Source organism: Mesoplodon densirostris, chromosome 5 (assembly GCF_025265405.1).
Source record: "Mesoplodon densirostris isolate mMesDen1 chromosome 5, mMesDen1 primary haplotype, whole genome shotgun sequence".
Taxonomy (NCBI): Eukaryota; Metazoa; Chordata; class Mammalia; order Artiodactyla; family Ziphiidae; genus Mesoplodon; species Mesoplodon densirostris.
In genome coordinates this window covers 135,788,029-135,813,656 of record NC_082665.1, presented here as the reverse complement: position 1 = coordinate 135,813,656, position 25,628 = coordinate 135,788,029, and the positions used below count along the sequence as shown (strand labels likewise).

General features: G+C 37.1%; 1 protein-coding gene across 13 annotated transcripts in view; it reads left to right on the top strand.

Moving 5' to 3' along the window:
- Nucleotides 1–658: 658 nt before the first annotated feature.
- MBNL1 (muscleblind like splicing regulator 1) overlaps nt 659–25,628 on the top strand; it is a 179,326-nt gene continuing 154,356 nt past the window's right edge. For 3 of the 13 annotated variants that reach the window (XM_060099521.1, XM_060099519.1, XM_060099518.1), the window contains exon 1: nt 689–913. The gene's annotated coding sequence lies outside the window, so the exon portion shown is untranslated. Of the gene's footprint in view, nt 914–25,628 lie in introns of all 13 variants that reach the window. The other 10 variants (XM_060099523.1, XM_060099514.1, XM_060099515.1 and 7 more) reach the window with 9 other exon arrangements.

Genomic DNA, 25,628 nt, shown 5'->3' with positions numbered 1-25,628 from the left:
AGCTGGGAAGGAAGGGGATTTTACATTCCACATATTATTTACAAAGTAGATGGGAAGCTGGTATGTGAGTGTTCGTGCTTGTGTGACAGTAAGTTTTACTAAGGAATTCCAAAACCGGGGACACCCTGTTACTTGAGAAAGATACACACTGGCAGTCGTGCGGATGTCTTTCCCGCCTGTGGGCCATCCAGGTTCAAAAATTGTGTGGTGCATTTTAACGCGGCAGCCCCACCAGCTCCTACTGTTTTAGCCTGATTTTGAGACTCACCTTCAGTCTAACCTTGCCGGCTGCCTTACCAAGTCCCATCCACGGGCCTCTTTCAACAACGAACCGATTTGTCGGCTCAGCCAGTCGGAAGGAGCAGAAAGTAGTAGCGGTGCGTCCTCTCTGCACTATAGCTCGGAGGTTATAATGCTGAACGTATAAGATGGAAGATACCACCGGGAGGCGGCGGGGATGCACCTCGCCAGCTCCAGCTCGGGTTTCCTTTTGCTCTCCGCGCCGGTCGGCGGGTGGCAACGACCACCCCCAGCGGACTTTGTTTGGTTGAGGGGCGACGAGGTGGCGGGGGAGCAGAGCCGAGGGGCGGCGGAAAGTTGAAGAGCGTTTTTTTCGCCGCCGCGTGGGTTCCGGGGCTCGACGAGTCCGCCCAGGGCTTCCTGGTGGGGCTGGGCCGGCGGGGGAGGGGCCGCGCAGCAGCAGCGGAAACCAGACCTCGGCGATAAGAGGCTGCACAGCGACATGCAACAGTCTTTTCACTGCAGCTGAATGAGTTGTGGCGCTCACAATGCTCCCGTGACCGGGAACTGACAAGTTCAATTTTAAATCGCGGGCCTCTTGGAATCATGACTCCCACAATGCCTTGGGCACTCGCTCGGCAGTCGGGCTGCCTCTGAAAAAAAAATGTGAGAGGTAAGTTTCCATTTTCACAGTTTGCTCGCGCTGGTCTGCTGCTCTGCATTGTTCGTGTTCTTTCGGGGCTGTACATGGCTGAAGGAGGAAGTGAGAGGAGGCTTGGGCCGGCTCAGCACGCTGGATGGTTTCCTATCACACACCATCTCGAGCTAGAGGGAAAGCGGGAGGCTGCAGCTGCAGCCCAGCTGCGAGGAGCCCTTCCTGGGCTCTGCGGACACGACACTGTCAGCACTGCTAGCTTCCCACTTGGCAGCCTAAGAGAAAGAAAGAGAAAGAAAGAAGGGGGGTGGTGGTGGTGGCGGATAAAAGAAACAGGTGCGTGGAAGTGTACTTACAACTTAACGACCGTTGTCGGGGGGAGATGGGAGTCCATCCGATGGGAGCCACGGTTTCTCCCAAGAGATCCCGCATCCCTGCCCCTGGGGCTGCCATCCAGCCCGGTTTTCATCTGGGCCAAATATGTGCACGGAAAGGTTAATTCTCTGCCTGCTACCCATAAATTACGCATGACATGTTTAGCTGGGCTTCCTTATATGGAGAGTGCTGTATTTCAGTCCAGTTTGCCTTTTGCCAAGTTTACAGGGCGGAAGAAGCCCTGCATGAGAGGGCTCTTTTTTTTCCCCCCTCGTTTTATAGTGCGTCACTCAAAAACTGTAAGAAAAGTAAGTATAGGCGCTCTCAGGGTGGAGCCGCAGTTAGTGGACTGAATTGCTTTCATGAAAGGTTGAAAAGAATGAAAAGTAGTTAGGACTTGGGTTCTGGTTTTTTAGACAAAAGCAGGACAAATATGTAGCGCGGCCTCCCCCCCCCCACCCCTTTTCTTTTTTTAAACGGAGCCGGAATCTGTTATTGGTAGTAATGTGTCATGTGAGAATACTTTGATTCCAGAGCCTGTAACACGAGCAGGTATATGGTGGAGCTTATGCTTGCCCCTCTCACAGCACTTTACAACTACAGTGGTGAAGCTGGAAGAGTAATTGTGTTCTTAAATCTCTCCTGGGCCGGGAGAATATGCGGCTATTAGGATTCTGTGCTGTATTTCCGTGGAGTGCGCTTCCCTAGGATTAAGATTGAGTAAGAAGCTGCCAGAAAGGTTATTGCCACTGCCTTTACTTTGCGTGCCCGCCAGCCCAGGCACAGGCCGATAGCAAATGGATGGTAAACTCTGCTCTACTCGGAGGAATTTCTCAAACAAATTAATACAGTGAGAGAGAAGTCATAATTAATGCCTTTGGATTTGCAGGCCGTCTGCAATGTGCTTTGAAATACTACACCAGTGGACACAATGTTCCCCCCTCCTGGGTTTGAACACAGTGCCTGTTTATACCTAGAGGGTATTTAGTACATAACTATTCTATACCAGCATAAGTGATCCACTCCATGTTATCTCTGTGGGTTCCTGAGAGCGTTGGTGTTTCTCCCTGTCTTGCTGTTGAGATAAAATGTTATCGCTGAGACAAGTTAAAATGAAAGTTCAAAGACTGTAAAATGTATCCCAGGAACACTTAGTTCAGTCCTTAGAATGTCTTAGATATGGTGCTATAGCTGGAGACTCTGAATAAAGTTATTTTGTAGCCTGTGAAAGCACATTGTTGTCACTTGTATCTTTGCTTTCTTAAAGTTGGCGACAACTACAGCTCAGAACTGTGTTCTAGGAAATCTCCAGCTTTTTGATTTTCATCAGTGTTGTGTATTTGCATGGGGGTGAATTTTTTTGGGGATTACTAGTGTGTTGTTAGGCCTTTCAAAAGGTAGACAAAGCTTTTAGTTTTATTTGTTTAATGGGGGGTTTCCTTGCAAAAGTTGCCTTTTGTGTTTTAAGGAACAAGTTGGGTCAGCACCAGAAAACCTGTTTATCCATTCGTCTATAATTACAGTGTCACTGAAGACGTAATAATCAGGTTGTATTATTACTAAGAGCCTCAGAAAACCTCACATGTGCCTGGTTTAATTTTTTTCCTCATGTAACTAAGAACAAATTTGTGTGCAGACACACATGTGTGATACTCTATGCAGCCATGCCAACAGAGAATCCAAAGTGTTTTATGGTTTGAGATATTATTGCTTGTGTTTACATTTCCACATTTGGGGCAAACTTAGACTCCAAGTTGAATTCATTAAATTTTGATTCCAACATTCTGTTCTTCCTCTGGGCACAGAATTCCTATGAAATGAAACACTGGGTTCTGTTCCAGAACAAGAACAGAATATCTCAAGGTTTCTCCTGGTGGGGGAGGGAGGGAGTAAAATCGTATTTCTGATTGAGGAAGGGTGTATTACTTTTTTATATAAAATTTCCTGTCTTTACTGTAAGCAAAAAAATTGCCCTTGCATTTATCATTGTCGCCATACATTAGGCCTGTATTTGATATATCTATTTATGGAAACAGAGAGAATAGCCTTGCTGCACCTCTGGCTTTCTGCTCGGTGATAGAAGATGCAGAGATTAGAGAATATCTCAGATCTTGCTTAGAAGAAGATGAAAAGAATAGGTGATTGGGGTTTCTTACACTCTGAGGCATCAGGGTGGGCAGTAGATATGAAGGTCAGGGGAGCAGACGAAGGAATTGAAATATAGTCACTTAAATATTTGGTTCAATATAAAATCCTAATGTCAATACCAATCACAGAGGATGTTACATAGGGAGACTTTAAAGTGTGTGGCCTTTTAGGCCAAAAAGCTTCATATTTTTGGAATCTAGAACGTGCTGTCCAGTACAGTAGCCGTTGGCCACATGTGACTATTGAACACTCGAAATGTGGTTTTCTGGATTGAGGTTTGCTCTAAGTGTAAAGTACATACTGGATTTTGAACACTTTGTACGAAAGAAAGAATATAAGACATCTGATAATATTTTTTATGTTGATTATATGTGGCAGTGATAATATTTTGGATATATTGGTTTCAGTAGAATATATTGTTAGATTAATTTCACGTGTTTTTTTTCACTTTTTAAAAAATACTGCTACTAGAAAACTTAAAATAACAAGTGTGGCTTGCATTGTATTTCTATTGGACAGGGCTGTTCTAGAATAATGCAAGAAAGCACTATTCTGGTAGAAAGCCTAAGGAGTTTGCTGGTCAAAACACAATAAAAAGGACTTCTATTTTTTACAAGCTAAAGAAGTTTATTATACATAGGAATACCTCATCTTTCTTATCCATTGTAACCAAAATTTGAGAAAACACACCACCTAACATCTATTTTTGTATCCTCAAAACTACTATTTAGTTTAGAGATTTAATGGTGAGGTAGTAATAACAGAGGAAAGGCTTATAATTAGGGGATGAGTCTTAACACCTCTCAAAGGCCAGAATAGAGTATGATTGCTACTTAGGAACATTTTAGAGACACTATAGTTATCATTGTCCTAAAGTTACCAAACACAAACGAGTCACTAAAATTTATTTTAAAATAGAGTTTTCAGTAAATAGCAGTTATCTTCAAATGCTTCATATATATTTTCTTTTGCTGTGACTTTCCACCTTTAGAGAATAAAACCCCAAATAAATCCAAACAAACTCCTCCTGACTGTATGTTAATCGAAGATTAATGAATTCACAAGAATGAAAGATTTTTCACCTGGAGGGAAGAGGGCATTGTTTTGAATGTTAGGAAGGGTAAGAATACGTTTCTGTAGTAATGTTCTGGGCTTTGAGGAATTGCTGTACACGGAGACATTGTCTTTATAATTTGAACACCTTTTGAGAAAGCATCTGACTGGTAAACAAAGCACAGTGGCCTAGGTCCTGGAAACATTCCTTTCAGACATTTTCAAAACTGAAGTACATTTTGCCATGCACAGTGAGTGTTAAACTGAAAACAAAAAAGTGGTTCTTTTCTATCCATATAACATATGCTTACTTTTATTCCCTTGAAGGATGCCAAAGATGTAAGACAGGTTGGATGCAGTGGGTTCTTCTTTGGTGGGGGGGAAGGGAGCAGGTTTTATGGCGAATCTCAGAGGAGTTGCCTCTCGTCTTGGGGCCACCTTGAATCTGTCCCCCACCTACAGGAGGCATAACTGCCATTAGTGTCAATGCGTGTGTGGAACCTGCTGGGGACAATGATCCCCATTAACTTGGTAGATCATTTCTGATGAGTCATGGAGCAGATTCACTAATGGTTGGAGAATTATTGATCGCAAAGCAGAGGATTCAAGAACAGCTATTGACACAGGGCACTAAAAGTCTCTAGACGTATTTTGTATTTTTAGAGTTGAGGTAGGGAACTCGGGGTTTATGTAGTCGTGTTTTCGTATTATAAAAATATACATTTATATAAGCATTACAGCTATATCCTTGGAAAAACACTTAGCAAATACGAGGTTATAGTCTTCTACATATTGTTGTTAGTCTTTTGATGATTTCATTAGATCTCTTTCAGATAATTATTCATGTTTTCTGAGAGGCATCTTATCACTTCTGCCTGGGATGTCCATAAAAATGAAAAACCTTTGAAGAATTTATGTTAGAGTTTTAAGCATTCTGTATTTGTTACTTTTCCCCACTATTTTTGAGATCTTACTCTAGGATTCTGTGGTGATCCTTTGTCAAAAAGAGTTCAGGATATATTAATCTCAAGATGAAATGTAGGCATATTGGATAGAGTGGAAAATTACTTTTCCACTGAGATCAATTATTTTAAAAAGGTGAAGGTATTTCTGAAATAAGTATCATTCTTCAAGTAGTGTATATGCTCCAAAGGAAAAAGCTGTCATCTCTTTGGACATTGTTTTAAGAAATCGAGAGGTGTATCTTTCATATACCCAAAGAGGTGAATAATAGCTAATAAGGCACATAGTCCCATCAAGTGTGGATACAATTTGTGTGTGAATGCATATATGAAGATAAAACTTTTCCCAAGGCAATGCCAATTTATTCAAATCACCTGGATATTAAATAACATAATATTATTAAAAAGAATTGTGATAACACCATTGTAAAGCAATTATACTCCAATAAATATGTTAAAAAAAAAGAATTGTGATAAATACTACGTAATCCAAAGGCTAATGTCCATGCACACATCAACTCCATTCCAGTCCCTCTTTAGCAGAATTCACAAAATGACAATATTTCTTCCTCCAAAGGATTCTGAAAAAAATTTTTCTTGAGACTGGACTTTCGCTATATTTCCACTTTTAAAATAGTCGGGGAGCTCTTAATTAAGAATAAATTTGTTTTAAAGAGCTAACAAGATTCTAGGATCATGGGAACACATTTAATCATGTGAAATAAGCATTGCATGCTGATTTGAGATATTATTTTATTTTGTAAAGTTGATTCATAGGAAAATACGTATTTTGGCAAAAATAGCAAGCTAGGTTCAGTGAGATCTACCAAACTTAAGATATACCTTTTCCTCAAAGAGATGGCAGTCTGGTAGGGGAAGTAAGAATTTTGAAAATAACTGTAAAGTGGAAAGTGATATTTCATAAGCAGAGGCTAGGTAACATGGTATGGAAGTTGAGATAAGGAAAGGTACGTTTTAATGTAGCTCTGACCAATACGTGTAATAACGGGAACAAACAGTTCTAATGCATTAATAGTGGAAAACAAAAGGTATTCTTTATTTTTTAACATTATAAAAATATTATTCTGTTAAAGCAGCATTAATTATATCTGTTTAGTGATATTTCCATATTTTTCATATGTATACATTCAACATCCAGACATAATTTTCATACATGTTCTAGTTCATTTATTTAGTTCGTTTTGCTGGTAGAAATATATAGATTTCCAAACGTCCTATACTAAAATATTGATAGCTTTGTCATTAGTATTACTGTTGAATACCATAAAATATCAGTTTATGAAGCCACCAAATAGTTACAAATGTATCAGAAACCAGCGTGGGTAACTGGGGTGAATAGTGGATGTAGAAAATTTGTTCAAGAGAAAGCTAGGTTAAAAGTAAGCTGATAATTACAAGGTTGTTTGCTAAAAAATCTATATACTAAAGTTAAGCTGTGGAAGTAATACTAAAATATACCAAAAACCCAGTGATTTCATTTTGGGAAAGGAAATGTATAATATATAATGAACAGCAATGAGAGAACTGTATATTAGCAGGGAGATTTTAATCAGAGACAGCCAGAGTATACAATTTAATGTGACGTTGAATAGAAGAAAAGTGAAGAAATAAAAACAAGATATAGCTGATGATTTCAGGCACTGGTAGAAGTGTCACAATTGTGAATACAATTTTGTGGGTTTTTAAAAATAATTCATGAATATTTTAAGTACATGGTTGTGAAAGATGTGGTAACATTGTATATACTTACTGTACTCCAAATCCCTGCATACTGACATTTGTCTACAATGATTATGACTGAATAGACTCTTTCAGAAAATTCGAAAAATGTATGGTAACAATAGTATATGCAGTGGGAGTGTGAGGAAATCTAAACAGTGAAAGACTTTACAGTTTAATAGTCAAAACACGTCAAAAGCAGGTTAAATAACAAGAATGCCAAATAAGGCATTAAGCAATTCATATTCATATTTAGAACATCACTAAAGATACTTTTTGAACTTGACTTAGTATTAAAACTTACAGACCATACACAGCTTATTGCATCCAAAAAATTTAATCTAATCGAGTATTCAACAATCTGTTTATCAGCATTGTCGATGATAGTAATAATGATAGGTTAACATTTTATTTGTCTCTGTCTTATCTGATTACAAGAAAAGAATTACCTTTACAATGACCTTTTAGCACTCTATGTGGATGGCTAGCTCTTATCCTAGTAGAAAGAGAGTCTGGGGTGGGATGGTGATATCAAGTTAGGCCACAGATGTAATAGGAGGGCAAATGGCCAGCCGGGCGGGGTGGGGAAAGTTGGAAAAAAAGCTCTGAGCCATTGAGTTTGCAACTCAGTATTCTCCACAAAGATTCCCTCACTGATATTTCTGTTTACTAAATTTTAGTTTCAAAAAGCCATGCTATGAAATGATACATCAGTTTCTATAAACAGTATATCTAAATTTGTTTTGAAAGTACAATCTTTGTTGCAGTGCAGGTAGAACAACAAAAACAGACCTCATTTGGGGGTAACATGTTTTGAAAAGTGGAACACTTTGTAAATATAAGAGGTGATACTGATGTTATTATCATTTAAAAATTATCGTATCTTTATATATTTATTGCATTTTGTCTATATCTTGAAAGGAGTAATAGACTTTGGGAGGTGGGGCACGAAAGTCTCACAATGTATAGGTTTTATTTCACCAAACCAGATGTGACTAGGTATGTGGACTGGGAAAAACCATTTACTCTGTCCATTGTTTAATTCTTACCTCTGTGAAATTATAAACATGTTAATAATAGAAGTGCCACTTGCTATACATTTCTTTACAAAATATCTCATTTAATCTTTCTGACAGCTGTAAAATATCCCTTAGGACTTTTATCTTAAAGATGACTAGCATGACTAGAAAACACTTTTTGTAGTTTGCAGAGTTGTGAGATCTTTTTTCTTCTTTATTCCAGTGTCCATATTTTTAACCAATTTTTTTGTCTTGCTTGCAGTCATATACAAAGAATTGTGATGAGGAGAATAGCTTTAACAATGACTGCTAGCATCTTGAACTACTTTCTTTGTGCCAGGGTAAAGTGTATGAATTAATTCACACATTCCTCAGAACAGCCTTATGAGATGGGTACTGTTAATATCTCGGTTTCAAAGATGGGGAAACTGAGGCACAAAGTTACTTGCCCATGGTTTCTTAACTAGGAAGTGGCACAACAAGGAGTGGAACCAAGGTAGTCCAGGTCTAGAACCCATGCTTGTACGTCAAAGAATAAAAACAAAATTTAAAAAACACTTGTGTTCGGTACTGATAAGAGATTGAAACTGTAAACATTTGGGATAATCCAGAAGAGTAAAACTTCCTACAGCATTTGAGGAGACGCTAGAAGAATGGGTAGAAAGTAAGAGGAGAGAGAGAAAAGGCCTGGGGAGGGGCAGTTAACAGGGTAGAAGAAACGAAGAATCAGGTGGGAAAGGGAGATAGGGGCTCCACTTTGGAGGGCCCTGAGGACCAGGTAGTAAGTTTGATTCACAGTGGGAACATTAGGAAACATTTGCTTTGGCAGGTAACTGTACAGGAGTTGTGTTTTAGTGACATTTTTTTAGAGGAAGAATAGGACGTACATAGGATGAAGTGGAGATTGTAGGATAGAGATGAGGGACTAAAAAAGAACAATGACAGGAGAATGAAGGGGACATGTGTGCTAGGGAAAAAGTGACAGGCTTTGGGTCCACAGGATGTAGCAGCTGTTAGATGTGGATGTTAAAGGTGATGGGAGGTATTAAAAATGATTTTAAAAATATGGTAAGAATTTTTAAAACTTTTCATCCAAAATTTTTAAAACTTTGTTAATGTTATCTCTGTTCATCACATTGCCCCTTGTGAGCTCTTTTAGTATAAAGAACTATATTTTAAAATATCAGAGAAAAACACTTAAAATTATATTTTATCAGGAACTGTAACTTGGGTAAGTGGAAGATACCTGTTAAATTCTTAAAACAGTTCATTTCTGTGTCAAGCTCTTTTCAAAGACAGGGTTGTTAAATTCTTTATTCCAAATTGGTCATTCTAAAGTAAGCATAATTTCATCTTTAGGGGTATGTTGTTGTTTACTAAGAAATGTCTCATTGACGGCTAGGCAGTTCTGGTCCCCTGTTAAAAGTTCATGCAGAACACTGGTGTAAATGATCCTCAGTGATAAACCAGGTGGCAGATAGATACATGATAAAACAAGTTTGCAATGTGCTCAATGTAGCTGACATTTATACTTCTCAGACCTTGCTATTTTAGGGAAGGTATCAGTGTAACTGTGATATTCTTTTTCCTGGAAATAAAGATCCTTAATAATCAGACGCTCTTATAAACAGAATGATTTACCTATGGGAGTAAATAACCAGTTACATTGAGTTAACAGTTACCTGGAGTTGTGAGGATAGTTATATTTCAAATAGAATAGAAAGCTTTGCAGGAGTACTCGTAGGCCTTTTTACATAAGGCACTTACATGCTTTTTACAAGTAAATGGCTTAAGAGAGTTTAAGCAGAGCATGTCAGAACAATGACTGTATTTAGTACACATGGAGAAGTTCATGAAATCAAGACAGTTTTCAAGAAAAAGATTCTATTTATAAATATTTACCACCTTATTTAGATGGTCTGTATTCACAGAAAATAATTTTAAAATTGCACTGTTATGTCTTTAAATGTAGCATGCTTATGTAGAGCTAGAGAAAATAATGTTAACTGTTTCATTTTGCCTTTTGTTTATATGCCTTTTAGTATTATGTGAAAACCACACTCAGAACATGCGTTTTTCTATTATTAGACTTTTTTTTTTTTTTTTACCTTATCTGGTTTTGGCCTTGTGCTACAAAGATATGGTAAGAATGTTTTCATTGAATTATAGATAATGCTTAGAAAATTTCATCCTAAAGTAACTAAGATTAAATAGTATTAAAATTAGAAATTCTTCTTTGCTTTCTCTATTCATTGGGCCAATCTTAACTAGACAAATTTACTCCAAATTATTTTGAGCCATTATTTGAATTTTCATTATTTGAAAATTTCAGGGAAAGCTTCATTGTCAACTTAATGGCCTTCATATAAGGCAATTGGTCTTAAATACCTTATCCAGAAGACTTTGAGAGGTTTGATGAGCGTCGCGGAAGTGAACAACAGGGAATACAAGCACATCTTTAACCCAGGTGTAGAGTCTCTCTGAGGTATTGCAGGACCTTTCCAAAAATTAATTTGAAGTATCCAGAACAATAATTGAGACTATTGAAAAAAATGTACTTCAAATGGAATTCTGCGTAATGCTTTCTGGGGGACCACATTCACTGAAAATTGTCCGTGGGAAATGACTCTCTCAGAGAAATATAGTTTGAGGACTGGATTTTAAAAGTAAATATTGTTTTGGGAGCAGTTAATATAGGAAGCGATTATTGTGTCTGTTTCTCAGTAATGGATTAAAGTTTATTATGTGCTGAGGTCTTTTCACTTAGAAAGTTATTTTCCTATGTTAACAATAGGCAATATAGGGAAATCAATTCATTCTTTGTGCTCTGCTAAATAGTCAATTAACAAACATATTTTGAACACCTGTCAGAAGTAAGGGATTGTAGTAGGTCAGGAGAAGAGGTTTCAAAGGAGAATTACACAGTTTCTATTCTTCTTTGACATGTAATTGAGTTGGGGAGAAAGACATGAAAAGTTAACAGTACAATCAGTATTGGCACCATACAGTTGAGTACCAAAGGAGGAAATTCAAAGAAGGAAGTCATGGGGCTTCCCTGGTGGTGCAGTGGTTGAGAGTCCGCCTGCTGATGCAGGGGACATGGGTTCGTGCCCCGGTCCGGGAGGATCTCACATGCTGCGGAGCGGCTGGGCCCATGAGCCGTGGCCGCTGGGCCTGCGCGTCCGGAGCCTGTGCTCCGCAACGGGAGGGGCCGTGGTGGTGAGAGGCCCGTGTACCGCAAAAAACAAACAAACAAAGAAGGAAGTCTTTGTGGAACTGAATGGTTAGGGCACTCTCTGTGGAGGAGGTGGGCCTGCCATAGGCTGAAGGTTAGGTAATCTTTTCAGAAAATAGAGGGAAACGGTACGAACAGTAGGAACAGAATGAGGCTAGCTGCCATATTTGAGCACCTTCTCTACGTGAGACATTCTTTCCAGAAAAGAACCATAGTGCTACACAATTAGGGAACAGGCTTGTGTGGCAGGAACCACCATCCTGTTGATAGAGATGAGGAAGCTGAAACTCAGAGAGGTTAACCTACTTGCCTAAATTCACGCAGCCTGGTGAGCAGCCAAAATGAATTGAGGCCAGGTCTTTTCTCACTTCAAAACCAGCATTCTCTTTCCCCTTTATGATTCTGCTGAGAATGAATGTGGTATAGTTATGATACAGTCATTTTAAAACTTCACTCATAGAATTGACAGGGCTCAAGAAGGTATAAATTTAAGTTAAAAGGCTGGCAAGTACATTTCATTCTTTGGCTTTGACATTGGATTACAAATGGCATAGAGTTTTACACCTGTTTGTATTCTTTGCTTCTTAGGTTTATAAGCCTCCTGTCTTTAGCAGATATGGTAAGGGCATGCAGTAGTGTGACCCATTATAACATTGCATTTGGGCCATCTGGGATCCAATCAGAGGAAGCTTTGTGTAGATAATGTACTTTCACACCAATAACATGATGCCATAAAATTTTCACCAAGAAACGATAGGCATAGCTCCAGAACACATGCTAAATTTATTTATCATCTTCATATGGTCATTTTATGCTTTCATGTTGCATCATTTTCACACACCAGTCTGTACTCTCTGTCATTATGTGGCATAGCCTAATGACTTAAAAAAGATAAAGTATTAGTAGAAGACTGGTTCTCTTGGAGCTTCTCACTTGCTAAAAAATTCCTCTCTTCATAGAGGTATTTTGAACATATACCAAATAAAATTATATATTGTTTAGAGAAGAAAGATGGAAGAAATTGTATGCCATTGCTTTTGACCTCAAAGGAAAGCTCTCTTATTAGGAAATATTTATTGAGTGTACTTGTCCATGTGCCACCTCTCATGCTTTTATCCACCTATCAGAGGATAAAGAAGTGAGTAAGATACGCCCTGTCCTCAGGGTAGTTTCCAGTGTAGTGATGGAAATATTCACAAGTAATGTACGGGCAAAACAAAGTGGGCACGGAAGAGCCAAGAATAGGCTGCTTGTGGGCAGAGTGTGGAATTTGCTTAAAACCAACCAGTAGACACCTTAACTCTTTGTATACTTTGTATATTGGAGAAAAGACAAAAATCAAATCATAATTTGTTCAAATTACATGATTCAGTACTTAAGCTATTTATCTTTCTGTTTAAGTATTTGATAAATAAGCATGACCCAGATGTAGGGTGATTGTAGACCAGACAGAAGAGATTAATTTGTTTCAGATGTTGGCACTTCTGTAGAAAGATGGGGACATAATTCACCTGAAGCTTCTTCATACTAACTCCCTGATTAGGAGATGAAAACACTCAGTATTGACAGTCAGGTTTCAGAGGCTGCAACTTTTGTGTTAACAGAAAAGAAAAATCCATAAAAGAGAGGTGTGCTGTATTTAACTTTAGTGACAAAAGGTTTTAGATGTGCTCACGAAGCTCTTTTTCCTCCAGCTTTTCTTTGTTTGCAGGAAATAAAGCTGTATTTTGTAGGCTAGCTTCCAAACTTTCAAATGGTGAAAGTGCAACTGTGCATACTCTATAAGACCCCATTCAGCTGTGAAGTGTTTGTTCCTCGTTTCCAGGATTTATTCTGCATTCTAGGTTGGAAAACTCAGAATTTTTATTTTATGGCTTGCCATTCTTCATTTGCAATCATAAACATTTATTTAAAGCCCACTGCATAAAAACCTTCGTGATAAGATTTTTGGCTGAAATTTTCAAGAGAAATTAGAGATATAGGTCCTCTTTTATGAAGTTTATGGCCCAAAGGAAAAGATCCATTCATCGTGAAATAATGAAAACAAAACAAGAACTACAAAAGACCAGACCATCAGCGATCATAATAATTATAAAAATAGCTTCTTACTTGGTAGGCACTTATTCTTTTACTTATGTGACCATACTTAGTTCTTACACAGCGCTGTGAGATTTATGCATTGCTGGCCCTGTCTCTGGTTCACAGGTGAGAAAATGGAGGCTCAGCAAGGTTAAGGTCAGATGATTTGCTCAAGGGTCATGTAGCAAGGTACTGTGAGTGCTGAGCTCTCAGCCCAGTTTTGCTGTTTGTTTGTCTGCCTGTTTGTTTCCATCAGGATGGCACGACTTAAGTCAACAAACCCAGCAAGGTAGACTTGAGGCTCAGTCCAGGTTAGTTCTGGAAAGACTTAATAAAGGAGGCAGGATGTGAAAGGCGGGTTTTGAAGCGTTGTGGTCATAAAACAGCAGAGATGAGGGAGTGGACTTCGAAGTTTCCCCGGCTTGGAAAAGAGGGCAGTATCAAATGGCCTAATCTGCCTGTGTGGTTTGCTCGGTATTAGTTCTACTCACACCTAATACCCTCTGCCCCAGCGCTCGCCAAGATCAGCAAAATCTACTTTTAGACTCAAAATCATTACCACCTGTGAAGTTTCTGGTGTCACTTCTGAATGACATAGCATTCTGCCAATTGCTTCATTGGATGGCTTTAAGTGGCACATTTTAAGAAGTGTCTTGAGCCGTAAAAGAGTGTTGCAAATGCTCTTATAATTTATTCAGCTGCATTATTGAAGGCATTAGGGTAATTCAGTTCATTTCTCTCATCATTAAAAGATAGAAATCTGGGCTTCCCTGGTGGCGCAGTGGTTGGGAGTCCGCCTGCCGATGCTAGGGGACATGGGTTCGTGCCCTGGTCCCGGAGGATCCCGCGTACCGAGGAGCGGCTGGGTCCGTGGGCCATGGCCGCTGGGCCTGTGCGGCCGGAGCCTGTGCTCCGCAGCGGGAGAGGCCGCGGCGGTGAGAGGCCCGCGTACCGCAAAGAAAAAAAAAAAAAAGATAGAAATCTGTTGCCAACATTAAAATAATCAAACATGTCATTGAGAATTGACATACACTTGGAGATTTCTGATGAACTTTTCTCACTTTCCCCCAAGTCCTAGCAGGGTAATTAGAGCATGTCTGTGTGTGTGTGATGTGCACATATATGTATGTTATATCCATATGTACATGTGTATTCCATAAAGGACTATGAAGTAGTCCATAAATTATAGCTGAAAAAGGAACAAAATAAATATATGAAACTAAGGGATGCATTCACCAATAAGGTTAGTGTATAAGTTTCCTCTGAAATATTAATATCATTTTGTGGTTCTTTGCACTGATTACAAGTAGGACTTGGGAAAATATAGTATGTCAGTGACAAAACAGAAGATATTCTGACATACATGTATAAATCTAAATGTATTATTACTCTCTAATAGTTATTAGGCTTGAGATCAAACAGTTGATAGATATCATTATTAAGAATCTTAACTGTGTCTTAATGAATTGATTTCTATTGCTTTTTTTCCCTACTGTTGTTAAACTTTATCCTATTCGCACAGTAACAGTTTTCTGTTTGTAAATGACCTGACATTAATGGATTTGAAAAATATTTTCCCTTTGTGTACCAAGAATTCTCAGGCGTATTTTTTAAAGATAAATATTCTATGCTAATGTACTAATTTTTGGTAAGAAAATTAGCACCTATGTTTCAGTGCAATAGTTCTATGATAAATGAAGTGTAATTAAACATGTAGATTCTGCAACATTCACTTAAATATTAATTTGGGTTCTTTTATATTCTAGGCACTGTGCTAGGCATTGCATACATAATGGTTAACATAAAGAGATGCAATTATAAAAGTGCAATTATAAAATTTAGACATCTCTCAAATTTCAGATTGGCCATTGCAGAAATAATGACCTATTATTATAGTTCCCATTGCCACAGAAGTTAAATACTCTTTTCAGTAATTAAAAAAGTATTATTTGTAGATGTCAGTAACTATTTATTTTAAAGCCTCTATCAATGTTAGGTTTACTGTGTATAAGTAAAGTATTCTATTTTCGTGTCAGAAAAGTGCCATTTTATACTTAGAATTACTGCCTTACAAATAAGCAAGAGAAGTAGCATTACAAGGCAATGCAGGAAGAGAAAACTCAATTTTGAGTGGCCGTACAATATTGTAAAGTTTAAAAGGTGAGGCTAGTACAGTGTGCTCCAGTTTTGCCACTCCATATCATGCAGAATGCTGTGACAGCCAGGGCTGATACAGCTGAAAATTTATGCAGCCTTGGAAGCCTTGTAAGTTTCAAAAGGTCATTTTGGCATCATAGTAGAAACACTAATTCACAGGGAAGGTCAAACTGGACAGCTAGGCAACAAGATAGGTTGCTGAACCCAACAGTTGTAGATTTTAGAATAATTGTCCACTATGCTAACTGGGTATCCGAATTCGATGTGGCCATCTTTCATTGAAATATTTATAGAGGAACAATCTTTACTTGATGGTTGGATTCTAATATGTCTCTTCTCTTCTGAAACTTTAAGTGTTGCATCTACAACCTTACCTGGTACCAGGACAAATGTTAATATCATTTTATTTATGTGTGATGTATGCTCCATCAAAAAAGGATGTTGGTTGGCTTGCAACAGTAAGTGCACATATAAAACAGGACTGTGAAAAAGAGACATAACAAATCAGTTAGAAGGAAAAGAGATGGAACAAGTACTTGAGATGAAATTGAGAACTAAATTTCTGTCTCAGCTTTCTGGAAACCAAAGCAAAAGCTTTAGGAAGTAGAAAAATCCCAAGTTTATTTATTAAGATTTCTTTGTATCCCATATACAGTCTTATTCTTAGCCCTTAGGGTATTTAGTTAAATATTCTGACTCTGTCCTTGAGTGAAATCTTAGAATGGATGAATTCCAATTAATTAAGAAGTGAAGGCTGGAATCTTCAGTCTGGCCTTCAAGGCCCTTACTGGTTTGGTTCCAGCCCCAGATTATCTCCTGCCAGCCCCATTGCACATGTGTGATCCGCACAGACCAATTCCCTCAGTGTTCATGTTTTGTGCTTTCCCCTATCCTTGCCTTTCTTCTCTGTATTCCTGTAGTCTGGAGTGCCATTCCTTTTTGTCTCCAACCGAATGAAACCCATCCTTCCAGGCCCATTTTAGATGTCTTATCCATCAAGAAACCACCCCTGACCTCTCTCTTTTAGTCACCAAGCTTTATTGTCATCTGTGCTGTGTACTTCCCACCTTCTCTCTTATGTGCAGTTATTTGTATATTTTATGTCCCCTGATTAAGCAGTAAATTCTTCAGAGCTGGATCCATGTATCCCCCCTATGTCTAGGCTACATACATACCATCAATAAACTGCTGATATAATCAATGCATGTGTACTATGTTATCTATGTATTGTTTATCTTTAATGAATATATTTATTCATTTAATAGGTTTATTGTTGTGTGTTGAATGTATTTGGATTTCTTTAAAGAAAACATTTTTCTTCCCCTAGGATAGTAGAGAAGAAAGAAAGAGAACTAAAAAAGTAAAGAGCACAATTAGAGGAGTAGCACTTGCAGTTTTTGTCAAAGGAGATAATTTTGAGGCAGTAGAACTGAGATTATAATTTTTTTTTATTGTTTTGACCTTGGGTTTTCTTATTAGAAAGCAACTTAACATTTACCATTTTTTTGGTTTTGGTGCCATAAGGTAACTAATATATTAGAGAACAGGTTTGTTACACGTAAAAGAAAAATATCAGTTGTACCATTTCAAACCCTCTGTGCTTTCTCTCTAGCATACTTTTCTACGGTTTTAACAGCCGTCAAAAGATCTATCTGCCTCTACGTGGCTTAGAAGTGTTTCAGACAGTTATTCCATCTCCTTCACTGCTTTTCAAACACTGTTTTAGTGGCTGATATAGATCATTCTTACTGTAAGCATACTTGCTTAACATATATTCAGTAGTATGCTTTTAGAGCAGACTTCCTTTTTCCTTATGTAGAAGGTTTCTGCTGATAGAAATCTAAGCTCCTCGAAAGCTCTGAAGAAAATGTAGGCTCTTCTTGCTCAGAAAGCAGACAAATAAAAATAAAATCATGCTCACACACCTCTTCCTCTACAATTAATCTTTAAATCAGTTACTGAGTATTTAGAACCCTGTAATGTATGAATTACTAGATTAAAACTAATTAACAATCCTAGAAGGAGCTAATAGACCTGTAGTGTATAATTCTCACATTTCTAAGTCTACGTTATTAGTGTCCAGTACATACCCCATGGACATACAAGGACAAGAACATCCATCTCTCAACTCTGTGAAGAGGCCATCTTATCTCCTTCAGGATCTATACACAGGGCTTTCTCTTTCACTTACCTCTCAGAGCAAACCACAAGGGGTGTAGTCGTGGCTGCTGCACCATGCTCCACTCTACCCCCAATCTCTCTGTTTTTTGACTTCTATTGTATTTAAGGTCATTTCTGCAAAGTTTGGTGTTAAATTACTAGCATGTGTTGCGAATGAAATTTTAAATTTGGAATCAAAAGACCTGATTTTGGGTCTTGATTCTCCCATTTAATTAGCTTAGGAGACTTTGGTGAGCCAGTCACTTACCTGTGCAAGCCTTAATTTATTTGTTCACAAATGGGCAAGATAACATAACCATCTCTTAGAGTCCTGAGGAGCAAATGGCAAAATTCAGATGAAAGTAAATTGTATACCAATATATCAAATATTATTTGCTATTGTTGCATAATCATAGAATGTATGAGTTCTGGGGGAAAAGTAAATTTTTCTAAGTGGCTCCTCCAGTAGAAACTTTTTATTAAAGAACAAGATGAACACCTTGCAGGTTTTATATATAAATCAAAAAGAAATGTAGCACAAGCCAACTTCCCCAAAAGTTAATCTCTTCACGGGTTTTTAATGAAGATACATAGTTTGTAGTTTTATCCAAACTAAAGTGGTTCTTCCTGGAAGAAGATTAAAGCATTATTTAAGTCTTTTTTCCCCCCCTACTAAATTTAATACAAAGGTTTTACTTGAATTTAAATAAAAAGCTAGGTTTTAGTTATGTATGAAGAACGTGATTTGACTAATTCCTATGCAAAGTTTTTCCTTATTCTTTGGATACACATGCAGACACAAACACACATACATGCATATCTACACTCCCATACATACATTAATCCTTCATATCTTATCTATACTATTGACAATTTATTTTATCTTACTGTAGTGATTGAATAGGTGCTTAATTGTTTTTTCATCTTTTTGCAAAATATTTTTACTACATAAATTATTCTCATTATAAATAAGAATGATGTGGAGGGCCATATATGGTGCCTGATTTAAAATAATATTTTAAAAAACGAATATAACAGAACTTCGCATACATTTTGCAGGTATGTCTATTTTCTAAAGTAGTTAATAGAATATAATCAAAAATCATGTCACCAAATCTCATCTTAACCATTTTTTTTGACTTTTTATTTTATTTTTTTCACACACACACACTGTATTTTATTTTTACAAGAGATAAATAAACTGACACCAAGCATTGTAAATGGATGACAACAACAAAAGCAACAATGCCAGATCTCAAATAAGCCATCTTTTGGGAAATTATTAGGTAGAAATGCAGTAAACAATCTCTCGTGGAAGTAGTATTTTAGCTTTAGTTGATTATGATTGCCAAAATTTATTGAGATTAAGGATAGCCTGAGGAGTTTGCTTAAAATGTAGATTACTGGTCTTTATCCTCCATAGGTCTAGGGTAGGTCCCAGGAATATGTATTTTTTTTTCTGTTCTTTGCTACATTTATTTGTTGAGACAAATGTCTGTTCTGGGGCTTCCCCGGTGGCGCAGTGGTTGGGAGTCCGCCTGCCGATGCAGGGGATGCGGGTTCGTGCCCTGGTCCGGGAGGATCCCACATGCCGCGGAGCGGCTGGGCCCGTGAGCCATGGCTGCTGGGCCTGCGGGTCCGACCGCAAAAAAAAAAAAAAAAAAAAAAAAAATGTCTGTTCTTAGCCTTTTTTTTAAAGGCTTTGTTAAAATGTAATTGACACACGGTAAACTGCACATACTTCCATCAACATCATATGCACTGTGATTTGCCATGGAAAGCAGGTCATTGCTTTTTAAGTGCATATGATGCTGGTGGAAAAACAGAGAGATTTAATCACTGTCTCATTAGGAGGGTATAGTCCACTTTTCAGATTTCCTCATGGGTTACAGCTTTTCCAGAATGCACAGAACCTTACGGGCAATTAAAATACTTAAGAAAGGGATGTTCTTTTTTCTGTTTAGCAAAGGAACCAAACCTCAAGTTGCCATGTTAGTTTGTTCATGGTGTGTTCAGTATGTATGCTCTTTTGGAAAGTACAAAATCCTAGGAATAGAATCTTGCTCTTATCTCCTGAGAAGTGTGACTTTATTTATACTCTGACAACATGGTAAAAGCACATTGTCAAAAAGAGAATAAAAGCATTAGAAATGCCCGTACTTTGCCAACCAGCCATCTTAAGTCTTTGGAAAATCCAGTTTGAGGTTCTTCTTTATTCTGTGAACTGTTATTTAATAAGCGAGAAAGAGTTTGAGGAGGGCAAAGTGAGAGGAGAGTGTTTTATTTTCTAACGGGAGATATGCCCATTGGCAAAATCATACAGAAGTGTATACCTATCTCGGTTCTTTAGACTGGAAGTGCATGCCACTTCAGGAGAATGCTCCATTCCAGGGCAAGAGGAGCCCTGGCCTCAGGAGAAATAACCACACAGGGAAATGTGTTTGGGCCTACATGAGTTCACCAGAGTTCTATTGTGCCTTAGCTAGTTTGATAACGCATTGCATTATTTATAGCACTTGTCAGAAACCATTTCCTTTAGTCAATTAGTGTCTAAAAAAGGAGGGGGGAAGCAGGATATTTTCTGACATTTGTAGAAATGATGTGTAAAAAAAGCATTCCCTTCATCATATGACATTGTGCTGTCAGAGATTTTCCTAATATAACATGCCCCGCAGACTCTGTTAACTACACATTTTGTTTTTATTAATAAGAAAAGAATAGTAACCTATATATTGTCCATTTTGATATTCTGTCAACTGAAACATTTATTCAGACTTCCAGCCCCCTGTTGTTTGGCAAATAATTACAAAATATAAATTTTGTAATTGTTTTAGCAACTAGATCGTTTATTTTGAAATAACAGGAGTTGAACAACTGATTTTACAAAGGTTTCCATTGATTAACTGTCATGTAAGTGCTAACAGTTGAAAATATTTTGCAAAACAGAAACGCAAGGCTTTAAGTTCTATTTATGGGAAGAAAGGCATATACCTTTAACCTGTTCCTACAATAGAAATTTACAATCTAGATTTAAGGATAGTATCTTTTTTAGGTCTAGCATAGATTTAATAAATATAGAAAAGCACGTTATTAATTGTTGGTAGAAGCAGGTATTGATAAATGTTTTCTTGGAAGAAGTTTGCTGTTCTAGTTCGAAGTTAATATATGCATATACTTTATGTTCTAAGTGTTTATGTTATTAATACCACTCAAATGCATAGTTTTGTATTTATAATTGCAGCGTTGCTTAAAGTAATGAAAAACTGGCATTAATTTAGGTGACCACTAGTAAAGAAATGGACATATAGTAAAGTAATACACAGTTGTTAAAAAGTATTTATGTTGATCTATTTCTATTGATAAAGAAAGGTCATTAACATATATTGTAGAAAGCAAGCCTCAGAATAATATGCTTAGTATGTTTCCATCACTTTGGTAAAAATGGTGAACTGTGTATGTGTGTTGTATCTGTAGATGTGTGTATGTGTATGAGAAATGCATGGAAAAAAGGACTAGACACACCATACTAATAATAGTGGTTACCTTTGGGTTTAGAGGGGGTCTGATTTGGCAATGGAAGGATGGAGAATTCTCAAGAAAACCCTTCTGTATGGTTTAAATTTATTACAGTGAAAATGCATTCATTTAGCAACGTCTAAAACCAAAAAAAAAAAAAGAAAGAAAGAAAAAATACATGGAGTTAATGTACATGATTCATATAAATTGCTTGCTAGAGGTTTCTATTCGTCATTTGAACTTATATTTTACTACCTCTTCCATTATTATTTAGTAGCATCTATCTCTATGTAGGTAATAGCCTTATCATTTATTCCCATACTTCTCAATCACAAAACAAGGCAGAACCATAGTTAAGAGTGCAAATTGTTAATTCTTTGATTTGAAATAATTCAGGTTATTGTAGTCTCTGGAGATGTGAAAGTCTAAGTGTAGAGGGAGAAAAACTCAAAATTTAAATAAACAGTATTTAGTTCAACTTTTAATTTGCTCCTGAGGCTTTACATTTCAAATCTGAGAATACTTTATTTTCACTGTCTAATCACACCACATGATAGGTTTTTTCTTTGTTTTATTTTACATCTCTTTCTGAATGTGAGCTCCACGAGACGTGCATTTCCATGTATGTCTGCAAAAGTTCCTGTGAATGAATGAGTCAGAGATTCTAGATCTGCATTGTCCTTTGATGCTCATATAATGATATTTCAGTTCTTAAGTATGTTTCGTGGCACAAAAGTGTGGTAAATGATTTATGTATAACTATAAATTTAGTTATTGGGGAGACAAATTACCTTTTTATCCAGTTAATCTTATGTTTTCAAGACGTGCAGAATCTCTCAGTGTGTTTTTCTTTTTTATAAGTTAAGCCTCATAATTAATAAATATTGAGGTAGGCACAAACAAAATATGCCTCCCTGTTGCCACTGTGGAGCTGCTTTTTGAAATTTTAGGCTTCTGCAAAATACATTCTGAAGCTCTGGCTTATTCTATAGCAGTTGCAATAATATTAGCATAATTTGTTGTTGTTCAGCATCTGAGACCTAGGTTAGTATATTTGTTACATGGAACGTTCCCCAAAAGATACTTCAGCTACATTGAAGTGAAAATGAGTTATTAATGCATGTCTTTGTTTTATAACCTATCTTCCTCTTTTTTTAAACTAGGGAAAAACAACTAAGTCTTGACTCACTATTAGGGAAAACATAATTCTCATTTGCATGTGAGTGTATGTGAATTTGTGATTTTTTTAGAAAAGCTCAAGTCAAACTGAGATTCTAATATTTTATTTTTATTAGGAATAAATTCAGTTGACATTGGTATATTATTAAAAGTATGTTTGAGTGTATTTGTTAAAAAGGTAATCTTTAAGGTCAAATATATAAATCAATAGAAATATCCCTAGGGTTGAAACGTTAAACTGTGTGGTACCTTTGTGGCTTGAGTATTTGTAAAGTTTGCAATAAGAGATACATTTGTGAAGTGATGGGGACTTTTACTGATTAAATGGAAAGGAGGAATTATGTATGTATTGTGTTTTGTCATGAGAAGTCCATTAATTCATTTAATTAGGATGCATTCAAGTAATACCATCCTATATTCATATTTGATATCATTCATTATATTCTGAAGAATAATTATTTTAGATCTCTTTAACTATAAACATAGATTTTTACATATTTTTCTCATAATGATTAATAATTAAGCAACAGATTTTGGGCAGTCTTCTATAGAAATAAGCCAGTAAGATTTCCCAGGTTGAGGTTACTAGGTTAGGTTTTAAATCAGACATCTGGAAATTCAAGATTTATCTGTTAAGATCAAGCTTTTGTGCTCACATGTAGTTGATGGTAATGAGGGCTATTGCTACAATAAAATTTTAGAAATTCGGGAAAGTGTGACAACTATGATCATTTGGTTCTAGTAGAGATGTGCTTTATATTTTGGTCAGAATTTTTTTGTTTTGTTTTTGTCACTTCTTTATGTATTGATTTTATAATTTTGCTCGATTGAACCTACTCAAATGGAAAACAGGCATAGGTTAATTATGGAGAAGCTCTTAATGACCATTGTTTGTTGTGAGAATGATTCTGCCTTGGAAGGAAACAGTGGGGCAAAGAGGTACACATGCAGCAGGTTTCACTGATGCACAGGGTGCCGTGGGAATATTTCCTCAAGTCTCTCGTTAATCAACTTTATAGTTATTTTTGAGTTGTGCAATAATGTTATTAGGGAAGCATGGATGAATTTGCTACCATTCCTCAAGCAATGAAGATAATATTTAAACATGTTTTAGGTGGAGGTACCACCAACCTCAGTAAGAAGCTAGGTGATATTGTTCAGAAGGTATAAAGATTGAAAATTAAAGCTAAGATTTTGGCCCCTAGTTACTGTGCCAAATAAAATATAACTCATTTAAGTAAACTTTAAAATCAAAGTCCCTAATCATGGCATTATTGCCCTGGGAATAACAGTATCACAATGTATTGCATTCCATTTAACATTCACAGTTTTATCATGCTTATTTCACATTGGTAGATTCCAGATGGGTTAATGTACCATTCTTCCTGAAAACTGCCAGAATGGTTAGATTTGGTTTTTCTGTCTTTTAGCTCTTTGAGCACATATCAACATTGTTAATTTTATTGTAGACTTGTGTTCTGACTTCCTGATTATTATTCTGAAATATTCAATGACATGGACAGATGAGAAATGACTACCTAAGCCTAACAAGATAACAACTTCTTTGGGTAATGTATAGAATAAATAAAACACTAAATAGGATTAGTATTTCATCTTGAAGAATGATAAAGTAACATTCGTAGTGTTATTATACTTTCTCGTGGAATAGAGGGAAATGTTAAAAGACTGCCTGTTTGAATATCATCAGAAAAAAATGCAAATTTTCCCTTCTTTTGCCAGAGTTGAAGACTGATTCTGTCAGAAATTCACAGATAATTATTTACATGTTTTAAATTTGCAAAGCCACGTGTAACTGTTTCAAATTATTCCGTGGATTAAAAAAAAAAACAAAAACTTCCATCAACTTCACAATGAAGGAGGTGTATACATATGGTTCTATGTTAACTTCACTGCCTTGTGCTTTTTCCAAAGTGGTGTTTGCTGGTGGTTTCATTCAGTTATAAAGGTGGCATCTCAGTGTTTTAAACTGTGTCTCATAAGCAGATAGTGAAATAGGTACATAGTATTATGCCAAATACTAACAACTGTTGTGAAGAAGAATAAAGCAGGATAAGGGGCTGGCAAGTCTGGGCTGGTGTTGAGAGGAACAGAAGGTTTGGATACTTTTGACAGTGGGCGGGAAAAGCTTCTAGGAAGATAACTTTGCTGTAGGGACTGGAAGAAGGCACAGTTAGGAACAAAACGAGTGGCTCAGTCTACAAAATGCAGTGAGTCGTTCTGATATTTATCTTCTTATGTCTTTTTCTTTTTTTTTTTTTTTTTTTGCGGTACGCGGGCCTCTCACTGTTGTGGCCTCTCCCGTCGCGGAGCACAGGCTCCGGACACGCAGGCTCAGCGGCCATGGCTCACGGGCCAGCCGCTCCACGGCACGTGGGATCTTCCCGGACCGGGGCACGAACCCGTGTCCCCTGCATCGGCAGGCAGATTCTCAACCACTGTGCCACCAGGGAAGCCCCTTCTTATGTCTTTTTAAGTTTTAAAATTTTGCCTGATATAGGAATCAATTCAAAATTCACTTTTTAATCATTGTCTGAGTAGAGGCTTCATGCTTCATTTTGTCTGAAATGTAAATACTTGAGGGACAAGAGTCATTTTCTAATTTGAGTACAGTTTAGTTAGTTGCTTTTGGAATTCAAATCTTTAGCAATAGTGCATCACCTAACCAACACTCCTTCAGTATCCTTCAATAAGAGACCACTTGATGATTAGGTAATCAAACCTATCAGAATTCTAAAGGAATGCTTTGATAGACCTTTGATTACTTATTTGAGTTGGTAAACATAATCTTACTTTCCTTGCTAGCAGCTTGTCACCCAAAACACAGTGCAGAGCGTCAGACCAGTAAGCCACGTTGCCCATCCCTGTGCCATTCCAGGGGATTTGTGGTTGAAAGTTATCTTTTTTTCTCAGCAGTGTTTCTAAAACTTCAGTCATTTGCATATCTCCTTCATGATTTTTAGCAATATATTTACTTAGTCTTATTCTTTAAATTCTTTTTATTATACTTTAGCCTCATCCTAAGTTATGATGTCCACAGGCTTGACAAACTTGTTTTAGCATTCCGATGCATCTACTAAAATTATGTTGTT